The sequence below is a fragment of the Durio zibethinus genome, chromosome 4 (assembly GCF_047325235.1).
Source record: "Durio zibethinus cultivar Kanyao isolate XHJ-2024 chromosome 4, ASM4732523v1, whole genome shotgun sequence".
NCBI classification, from domain to species: Eukaryota; Viridiplantae; Streptophyta; class Magnoliopsida; order Malvales; family Malvaceae; genus Durio; species Durio zibethinus.
In genome coordinates this window covers 32995390-33005533 of record NC_143165.1, presented here as the reverse complement: position 1 = coordinate 33005533, position 10144 = coordinate 32995390, and the positions used below count along the sequence as shown (strand labels likewise).

General features: G+C 33.5%; 1 pseudogene across 1 annotated transcript; it reads left to right on the top strand.

The window, feature by feature from the left end:
- The first annotated feature begins 2324 nt into the window (after positions 1–2324).
- Positions 2325–8591, top strand: LOC111289010 (uncharacterized; annotated as a pseudogene). Its single transcript, XR_016341891.1, has 15 exons — positions 2325–3073; positions 3984–4149; positions 4283–4540; positions 4733–4907; positions 5318–5379; positions 5433–5623; positions 5755–5852; positions 6278–6336; positions 6427–6561; positions 6651–6896; positions 6988–7108; positions 7524–7621; positions 7724–7846; positions 7959–8020; positions 8154–8591. The product of XR_016341891.1 is annotated as an uncharacterized LOC111289010 (transcript).
- Positions 8592–10144: the final 1553 nt, after the last annotated feature.

Genomic DNA, 10144 nt, shown 5'->3' with positions numbered 1-10144 from the left:
TAGTTTTTACAAATCCTAACTTATCAACAATATCAACAATAGGTGTGAAAGAAGAGTTACCTTTACTCACTAATTTGACTATTATGTTAAGAGGAATTGTTGGAGTAATTTTTAGGTAAATATGGATTTCTTTTACACATTCATGCATTTGGAACAATTGCATTACATCAACATCACTTTTCCACTTCCATAATTCTTTCAACTTCCATAATTTTTTCAACTTTGTATGCCAACCTTGAATGCGTATACTCATTTCCATGCCAATAGTGGAACCATCCATGTTAATTTCAAATATATCATTTGTCAACTCCAAGAAAAAGTATTTATTAGTATCAACGTTCTTGATCACTTGAATATTAGACTTGTAATGAACCACCAAGTCATGCAACTTTGAACTCGCCATTAACAAACGTTTAAAACTTGACATCAACAATTCATTATTAAAACAAAGAAACAATTTTTTTAATGGAGAAAGGTTGTTGGGTTCAGTTGATAACTCAAAACAATGGCAAACAAATCACAGTAATCAAGTATAAAATATCTATTAAACTATTTCAAACTTCAAAACGAACAAAATTATATTATTGATTTATTAATTTCCTCTATATTATGATTCACAACATCAAAAACATCACCCTACAATCATCATAGTCTCTAATCTCATTTCTCTTCATTCTTATTGTGGGGTAAAGTTAAATTAAGATAAAAAAAAAAAATCATCTCAGCATTTTTTTATACAAGAATATCTTTCACCTTTGATCCTATTCCAATAAAAATTTAGTTTTTTCTATTAGAAAAGGCAAACAGGATACATGAACTTTCATAATATGCAAGTCCACATACCAACAAAAAAGCTCTTTATTGGCTATTATGTTTAACCACCTTCTGATTAATTCTAAAATACTAAAGGCTCTACATAGAATTTTAATTTATTATCAAAAATCGATCATATCACTGTCAATATTAATGTGAAATTGTAATAAAAATATAGCTAAATTATTGATCTTTTTTTTTTTTTTGGGTGGACCACTAAGCTTGAAAATTTTTGAAATTATGATCCTTTGGTTTATTAAATTTATAAAATATACATTAAGCTTTTACCCATGGTGGTTGCAAATTTTATCTTTTTGGTTAATTTGTTTTTAGAATTAAAATTGAATAACTTATTCCTTAAATTATAAATTTAATCCATACATTTAAGCAAATTGGAGTATATATCAAGAAATTACTTAAAATCCTCCCGTGTAAAAATCAAAAACAAAAAAAGAAAATGCATGCAAAAAAATAATAAAATTAAGAAAAATCCCATACAAATGGGACCTATATAGATAAAAGTGTGCTTGCAATAAATCGAGAAGAGAAGGTTGATTTTGCAATGAAAGTTTTAATTCTTTGTAGCAAATGCAAAGCCCCACTCTTACAAATTATTTCCCTATTACCCCTTTCAAGACCTTTGTATCATTTTTTTTTTATGATAAAAACCATCATCAAGTTCTCCTTTCGAATGGTCAACACTAAAAGACAAAACAATTGCTTTTACAATTGTTTGATTAAGCAATTATTTCTAATTCTAACTTTCTTAAATTACACTTACATCTTGTTTTAGTCTTATCTCATGTCAAAACATACATTTGACTTGGTATTATTAAAACAAAGAAACAGTTTTTTTCATTATTAAAATAAAAAAATAGTTTTTAATGAAGAAAGATTATTAGGTTAGGTTGAGAATTCAAGAAAATGACAAACAAATCATAATAATCAAGTATAAAATATTTATTAAACTATTTTAAACTTTAAAATGGACAAAATTACATTTTCTTATTTCAAACTTTAAAATAGACAAACAACTATATCAAAATGAGAATAATTACAAAAGATAAAAACTATAGCAAAAGTCAAATCATGGTATTATATGCCAGATGAAGTGAAAAACTTATAAGATGAAATTGAAATAAAATGGGTTGAACAAAATAGCTCTCAACAGTAATTAAAAAAAGAGAGAATCAATTTTAACAAAGATAAAATTAATTCAAATTTGAAGAACTTTTGACAAAAATAATTTAGATGTTTTCGATTGAAATAAATTGAAAAAAAATCTAGATTGAGAAGGACAATCAAAAGACAAAAGAAACAAGAGGTTAAAAAGAAAAATAACGAAGGAAAAAACTTGTCAAAAAAAACTTGAGTTTAGTAAGATTAATAATTGAGTAATTTTATAATTGTGTAAAATCAATTAATAGAATTAAAAATTTTGAGGTGGATTGTTCATTTTTAATGTTAATGAACTTGGGTTGAATTGGGCTCAAAACCTAACGACTTACATATAATTTACCCAAAATTCTTTTATCCAGAAGCCATAAAGAACTTGGTATGGAGTGCAGAAAGCTATTGGCCTGTCAGAGCAGGAAGTGAAATTGGCATGTTGAGGGCTGCCTCTGCCGGGAAACACAGCACAAGCAATTTTGTCCCCAAAAACAAGAGATTAATTTTTTAACATATTTGCCCATTCTTTATCTATCGATTTTAGCATATTTCATATACGTAACGAAGTAGATTACTTTGTATCTTCAAGCATCAGGACGTTGTGTCTTCAAGCATCAGGACGTTGTGTAAAACATCAGTGAACTGAATAAGAGTACTATTACTATTGGAAAGAGAAATGATTTTCCCCTGTTCTTGAAACTCAATGGAGTAACTTTTTAGCCGTCTAGAAGAAACCAGACGGGGCTGAAAATAAATTTGGCTGGCCGTGAGAGCGTGGATCATGCCTCATGTGAAAGCGTTATTGTCTTGTCTGGTCTAGTTGTTCAGTGGTGAAATGCTTGAGAGTCGAGACAGGAATCAGGATGGAGATTAGAGATTCAACAAGTGTCTTATCGTCGTTTGAGCAATATCGACACGTCATCACCAAGTTGAATGAGTGAATGAAAATGTTAAAAAAAAAGAAGACTAGTTAAAAGCTCAACAGTCTAGCGTGACACGGTCAGCAACACTCAGAGATAGACGGAATCACCATGAAGATATTGGTCTTGAGCTTCTTCTGTTTCTTCTTCTCCACTCCCTCTCTCTGCAGGTGCTCTCTCTCTCTCTCTCTCTCTCTCTCTCTCTCCCCCCATTCCATTGCCGATGGGGTTATCATTTGCTTTAAATTATGCGGCTGATACTAATTCAATGGCTTTGATTGATCATTTGGTTCATTTCTTTTTTTTTATCAAAATTACTGCTACTGACTTAGCTAATGTTTCAGTTAAAGTTTAAAATGTTGTGAACCTGAAAAGTGAACATATAAAAGAACCCACTTTAGAAACACCAAGAAGTTCGCGCTGCATCGCTTCATTTACAATTTTAAAGTTATAATTGTTTTAAAGAAAAGAGTATTTTGGCATCTTAATTTTGCATTGTTTTTATGGTGCTGCTTTTAGCAGCAAAGTCGTTTCAAAATTCCTTGCTCATGAAACTGATCATAAATTGAGAAGCAATTCTTCGCATGGTAAACGCAAATGACTGATGCTGAAATTCTTCCTCGTCATTTCCGCTCATATTATCAAAGCCGTCTCTTAATTGGGGTCCTCCAGGGAACGGATGGCTGTGATGAGATGAGTGGAGGGTGTAAATGGAAGATGTATAACATTAGCTTATGATACTATCAAAACACTATTTTCAATTTTTGTAAGATTCTATTTTTCTTTTGCTGTGTCAACTATATGGTATCTTCTTGAACCATACAGGGCTTTACTAACTTGGGCAAATATGAATCTGTAATCTATGGATTCCTTGTATGAAAAAATTGAAGTTTGTTAGACTGGACTGGTAGAATATCAGTTCTTTTTTTTTCTTCTACTTTTCTTTTTGAATGATTTTTTTTCCCTGATATCAACATTGATACACCTTGCTACATGACTCACCATTTCATTAAATTAGTTGATGTCTGATAATGATTCTCGATTTCCTTTTAGTGTTAAAGTTATGATGATGATTACTAGTTTCAGGGTACCATCTGAAGCACAATCAGTGGTTGAACCAGAGCATGCTAGCACCCCACCAAGAGGTTGGAACTCTTACAATTCCTTTTGCTGGACCATATCTGAGGAAGAGTTCTTGCAAAGTGCTGAAATCATTTCTAACCGTCTTAAGCCACATGGATATGAGGTATGACATGGCTGATGGCTGCATATTGATTTCCTTGGATTTTTTATTGATATCTTACCATTATGGAGGTGGAAACTTTTATGCGGAATAAAAAATTTTATTTTCTTCATTTTATCCCTGTGCTTGTACACAGCATGTAGTGGTGCATTACCTTTGGTATAGAAGAAAGCTGGCAGGTGCTTACGCTGATTCTCAGGGATTTGATGTAAAAGATGAATGGGGGAGGCTGATCCCTGACCCGGAGAGATGGCCTTCATCCAAAAGTGGGAAAGGATTTTCAGAAGTAGCCAAGAAAGTACATAGCATGGGTTTGAAGTTTGGAGTTCATGTCATGAGAGGGCTAAGCCTGCAAGCTTTTAATGCAAACACCCCCATCTTAGACACTGTGAAGGTACTATCCTGTACGCCTATTACGAGTTACTTCTTTTTTATTCTCTGCACGGTGGCTTCAAAAATATTTTGAATTTTTAAAATGTAAAATGGCAATGTTAAAGGTTGATTTCAAGAAACTTAAAAAATTTGAAGCAGTAGCATTGATACTTGTGTTTGAATTTTTATTTTCTTTCTATTATCTTTTTATTAGGGCTCTGCCTATGAAGAATCTGGTAGACAGTGGACAGCAAAAGATATAGGGCTCAAGGAGAGGGCTTGTGCTTGGATGTCACATGGTTTCATCAGTGCAAATACCAAGCTGGAAGCTGGAAGAGCCTTCTTGAGGTCACTTTATCTCCAATATGCTGAGTGGGGAGTTGATTTTGGTAATGTTAACAATTATGTTAAAGTCTTCCTACTCAGTTTCATTACAATATGTTGAATTGTGAAAAAAATTATGACTGAATGCCCTGGGAAATATAGTTTTATAGCGTGTTTTGAATAACATTAAAAATGATAAATTTATGTTTGCATTTTTCAGCTTGCTGGGATCTATTCCCTTTCTCGAAAAGCCTGCGTTTCTAGTCATTTTTAATCTTAGAAACTGGCTAAGGGGAGAAAATGGAAAGTCTGAGAGGACCATAACAAAATTCATCCCAAATGAGGCACATAAATCCTTGTTATTTGTGTCAATCACAAATGGACACCTTGATCAGATAAATTTCCTTTTTGCGGTGGCATATTTTGAATCCTTCTGATGCTATTTCTTTCATTTCCTTTGTTTTTCTGTTTGCAGTAAAACATGACTGTGCATTTGGTGATGATTTGGATATAGATGAGATAAGCTTTGTGTCAGAGGTATGCAGTGGTTCATGGTAAACCTAGTGATAGTCATGTTAAAATTTCTGAAGGGAGATATTATCCAAAGTGTCCTGCCGGTTCTGAGAAAGCTTGATCGCCCCATTTTATATTCATTGTCCCCTGGTACCAGTGTGACACCAGCTATGGCTAAAGATGTGAGTGGACTAGTTAACATGTACAGGATTACCAGGGATGATTGGGATACATGGAGAGATGTTGTTTCCCATTTTGACATTTCCAGGTGAATGAAGTATCCCATAAGATTAAGAGTTTATATTCCAGATGAAATTTTAACTTTTGCTTCTTTTACATTTTAGTGCAATTTGCTTCTTTATCTTTCATGTAACCTGATATTTTTGGCTTTTATTTCATAGATTTCTCTACCTACCAAATGATAGGTGCCAAGGGCTTGCTTGGGAGGTCATGGCCTGACTTGGATATGTCACCATTGGGATGGCTCACTGATCCAGGTTATAAGATTGATTGAAGCAAAATCACAACTTAGTAACCCAGTGTGTTTATCAATTAATTAAAAGTGATGATAAGATGCTTGCAGTTAACCCTCAGTTGGGTAAACGGTAATTGTTTGCTTGCATGCAATCAACATTTCCACATTTCATGAAGAATATAATTGAGACATATTCAGTCCTCCAGAGCAACTTATACTTGAAAAGAACGTATTTGGCCTTATGGGCTATGGCATTCCCTAGAATCAAATTTTGAAACATACATCTTATATGAGATCATGTTTTGTTGATGAGAAAAGCCCAACCAAGTTGTTTATGCATTGATGACACTTTTAGTTGCAAAGCATCTTTAACTAGGTGGTTCTATGTGAGGGCTTAGCTAGAATACATGAAGAGCCACAAATAATTGGATACTTCTTGCATTCTAGGTTCAAACGAAGGTCCACACAGAACATGTAATCTTAATCTAGATGAGCAAAGAACTCAGGTATGTTTCTGTAAATACCTGTGATTTGGTCTTCTATTACTTGCACTAAAAATAGATATTTATGTTGACTTTGGCATTTTCTTGTCACAGATGACTTTATGGGCTATGGCCAAGTCACCTCTCATGTTCGGAGGAGATGTAAGAAATCTGGACGAAGCCACTTACAATCTGATCACAAACCCTACACTGCTTGAGATAAACTCTTTTAGCTTAAACAACATGGAGGCATGTAAACTTTAATGGATGGACATAGTTTTTGGAAAATTGAACTTCAATGAGACTAATGTTAACATGCTATTTTGTTATTTTTACAGTTTCCTTATATTAGTGGCATAAAGGGATCTAGAAAGTCAGAATAAGGTTCTCTCCCGGAATTTGGCAGAAGGGGCCATGTTAAATACAGGAGCTTTGGGTTTTACTACCTGCAAGGATCCTAAAGCATATGGGTGGTCAATTAAAGCTCTTGACCAAGATCTTGAACAAATCTGCTGGAAAGAGAAATTGGAGAGCAAATTTGAGGAAACACCGTGCCTTTACAAGAGAAAAACTCTTCTGGCTTCGTAATTATTTTTATGTTTCTTTGTTAGCTTGTTTCCTTTCATTTTTTGTAACTTATGCAATTTTTTATTCAATGTTGGATAACTTATTTAGGGGTGAAGAGATGATCTACAAGCAGAAATATCAGGGAACACTCCATTTATTAGTGAGTGATGGTATGGAATTATGCTTGGATGCTTCTCCAAGAAGGAGGCTTACTTCAAAAGAACTTGGGGTAGGTTCTTTCTCATCTTGATAGGGGGATGCTAATCAGGTATTATATATTGGTAAATTTACAAAGTAGAGAAATTGTCTCAATTAAAAAGAAAGGAAGAAAACACAGTTGAAATATTAATATGAAATTTACCCAAAGGTGATCAAGGAAAATAGAATCTAAAAAATGGGTTTATTGAAACTGTGTTACATACAATTCCATTCAACAAGAAGAACAACAACAATCTAAGCCTTTTATCCCATAATTTTGGGGTCAACTGTACGAAAGGCCAAAAAAAGGAATTATTTTAAGCCGTAGTTTTGAATTTTCTTGCGCCACCCTGTCGATCCCAAGCCTAGATAAAGTGAGGAGGGTTGCAATAGGATGACAGCTGGTGTAAAACATAGTCAAACCATGATGAGAGACCAAAATACAGCTCCATTCAAGTAGCTCCTTTATCCCTAATAAGAAGAATCGTTACAGTACTGTCATAAATGCTCAATCCCAGGACTTAGTTGTTATCAACTCATACTGGTCAGCATGAAACATATCTGACCCTTATCAGATAACTAATTTAAATACTTACATTATACAGTAAATGTTTTGTATCTTGTTATTGATGACTGTGTTTTCTAGGCTAGGTTCATATAAAATAGTCTTCAAGTCTAATGCTTCCATTCTGAAATTCTCAGTTGTGGAGTTGAATGCTAATGGAGTCCTTGTGAACAGTTGTTCTGGTCTATGTGCAACAGTGGACTCATTGGAAGGTGATACATTTGGTGTTAGATGAACTGTTTTAAAGATCTTCAAGATTTGGGTACTTTATTTGTGTTAGGTTTACATTTTTCTTAATTTCCAAATACTTTTTGACTATTCATGCGGCTGATGTTGGTTCCAATGGAATTCGTTCTTGGATTGCAACTGGAAGAAGAGGTTTGATATACTTGGAACTGTTGATAAATTTTTTTTTTTCAATTTATACAGCAGATCCGAGCACCAAACTTGAGAATATTGTCCTATTTGAAAGTTCTTTCTCGTTTTAATGATCTTTTTCAAACTTTTTCAGTAGAAATATTTCTTGCATTTCTCAATTTGAACCCAGAGAAGGATGTGATATCTGCTAACATAGCAGACCTTGCTAAGGTACTTCCCTGGAAAATCTTGAATGGAACATCATGTAAATACGATGAAATTTGGAGTGGAAACTTTGGAGTGGCAAAACAGTTGATATCAATAGCAGTGGAGAGGCATAGTTGTACTTTGTTTGTTCTGCTTTGTGATTAACATTGAAAAGCTTTTGGTCGGATAACTCTGCCTTATCTCTCATGTCATGTCTCCATTTTCATTCTTAAGCAATTGCATCAAATGGAGATGCGGGCCATATTATGCGGCTGCTTCTGTTGTTGTACAAGAAAAATAGTGTGTCAAATGGGGATGAGGGCCATATTTGTATTAAACATTGTAGGAATGATAATTGTATCACTTCATTCCTCCAATTTACTATGTCCAACTGAATGATTTCTTTTTGAATAATTTTTAGTTTCACTTGAAAAAAAAAAAAAAAAAAACCTCCTTTGATTCAACCTAATATGACAGATTCTATATATTTTCAAAGCAATAACTAATTATGTAGCAGATACCCCTTATTCTTTTTTTCATTTAAACAAAAGAAATCTTAGTTACATATTGGGATTTAAATTTTAAATTTAATAAATATCATTTTTAAAGATAATTATATAAATCAACTAAATAAAATTCATCCGAGATAAGATTGCCTTTTATACTATTTTGTGGAGAGTATCTTTAATGACACAACGTTTAAGAACACAGTTGGTTTTAGTTGAGAGTAGCATAATCTTTTTTCACTTCTGCTCAGTTTCTATTAAGTTGCCCTTTTTGCCATGAAAAATCCAAATAACAGATATAATAAAGAAAAGTCGGAGAAGCAAATTAACAGAATCTCGAGTAACGAATGATGTCTGGTGATAGTTTTGGACTTCAAACAGTTGCTGCTTTTTCTTTGCCTTCATGCTCTGACCTAAATTCTTTTTTTTCAGATTTCACCAAAAGGATATATGATGCATTTTCCCACTTTGTTGAAGTAGTTTACTTTGAGTTACCCTTTGATCTAATTCTCCCATCTAGTGGAAATTCGTGGTAAATCCAGTATGGAATTCTTTCAATCACATCAAACAGTTTAAGTAATTAGCCATGTGATAGAATCCAACCATCTCAATTTGTTTCTTTAGCACAACAGCCTGCCTTTATGTTACTAAATCCCCCAACGTTCTTCCACAAAAAAAAAAAAAAAAAAAATCAAAAGCCAAAGGAAGCAATGGTGGAGTTTCAGCTGGAAGCATGAAGGAGAGCACGCCTGCACTGCTGCACAATAATTTTGTGATTATTAGAAGAGGGCTCGAGCTTGAAGAATGATAAAGGCAATGGCGATTCCATTAGTACATAGAAATGATTCTCTAATCAATTGAAAAGAAGAAAAATAACCTGTTTTTAACTTTCATAATGTCTGTGGCCAAAGTGGATGTATCTCACAGTTGGCTTCCAAGAAAAAAAAGGTCAAAACCTGCAAAATACCCTGCCAAGGAAACTAAAGATCAATCTCTAATTACTTAGAAGTGGTGGCCAATAATTTTCTCTTATGCTGGCCCATAAACATGACCAAGAGCCAGAAGAAGAGGAGGCAGGGGCATAACATTTCTGACTTTCGAGTAGAGCTTTTTTGCCTATAAATGTTGATATTAGTTGCTTTCAATGGCAGTTGGAATCTATGATGATTTCGAAGACTATCGTTTTCATTGTAGTTCTTTAGCTCTCCTTTTCTTTCTCACAATCAAACAAAGCATAAAAGAAGAATTCTAAAGAAGACGTAAATGATTATAAACTGACATGACATGAAGCATTTTTATTTGTGTGTCCTGTCATTCTAACCAGTGTGTCGTGTAGGCATTGATACTTGACAAGCTTATGCCGTTTGAAACTCCTAATCCAACAAAACACAAACATAATATATGAACCGTGTTTGCAACGGCCCATTACTGC